Source organism: Colobus angolensis, unplaced genomic scaffold, assembly GCF_000951035.1.
Source record: "Colobus angolensis palliatus isolate OR3802 unplaced genomic scaffold, Cang.pa_1.0 Scaffold107, whole genome shotgun sequence".
Lineage (NCBI taxonomy): Eukaryota > Metazoa > Chordata > Mammalia > Primates > Cercopithecidae > Colobus > Colobus angolensis.
The window spans coordinates 2,787,911-2,788,635 of record NW_012111697.1 but is presented as its reverse complement, the minus strand read 5'-3'; positions in this window follow the sequence as shown (position 1 = coordinate 2,788,635).

Genomic DNA, 725 nt, shown 5'->3' with positions numbered 1-725 from the left:
CTGCAGTGCAGTGGTGCGATCTCAGCTCACTGCAACCTCAGCCTCCCAGGTTCAAGTGATTCTCCTGCCTCCTAAGTAGCTGAGACTGCAGGTGCTCGCCACCACATGTGGCAATTTTTTTTGTATTTTTAGTAGATACGGGGTTTCGCCATATTGGCCAGGCTTGTCTTGAGCTCCTGACCTCAAGTGATAAGCCCACCTCAACATTCCAAAGTACTGGGATTACAGGCATGAGTCACCACGTCCAGCTTCATCTTTCTGTCTTGGCCTTCTGTCTTTTCATTGTTCTGTCTACATTATCTGTGATTTCAGTTTTATTTTTATTTTTAGAAGTTGGCCAGTAGATATGAATAAGGAGAAGGAGTGTTTGTATGTTGACATATACTCTCCGAAATGTAGGATGAATGTATTTTTCCAAACTGAGTGTTGATATACATATAGGAAAAATCTCACAAAACAGGATGCAAATAAAATCAAATGATGGATCAAAAAACAGTAACAAAGAGGCCATGCAGGATTTCTATATCCTTAAATGATGATCAACTTATTAATTGATAGATCTTTTATTTTAATTTTATTATTGTTATCATTATTATTATTATTATTATTTTTGAGATAAGAGTTTCACTCTTGTTGCCCGGGCTGGAGTCCAGTGGTGTGATTACAGTTCACACTCAAACTCCTGAGCTCAAATGATCCTCCCACCTCAGCCTTCCAAGTAGTTG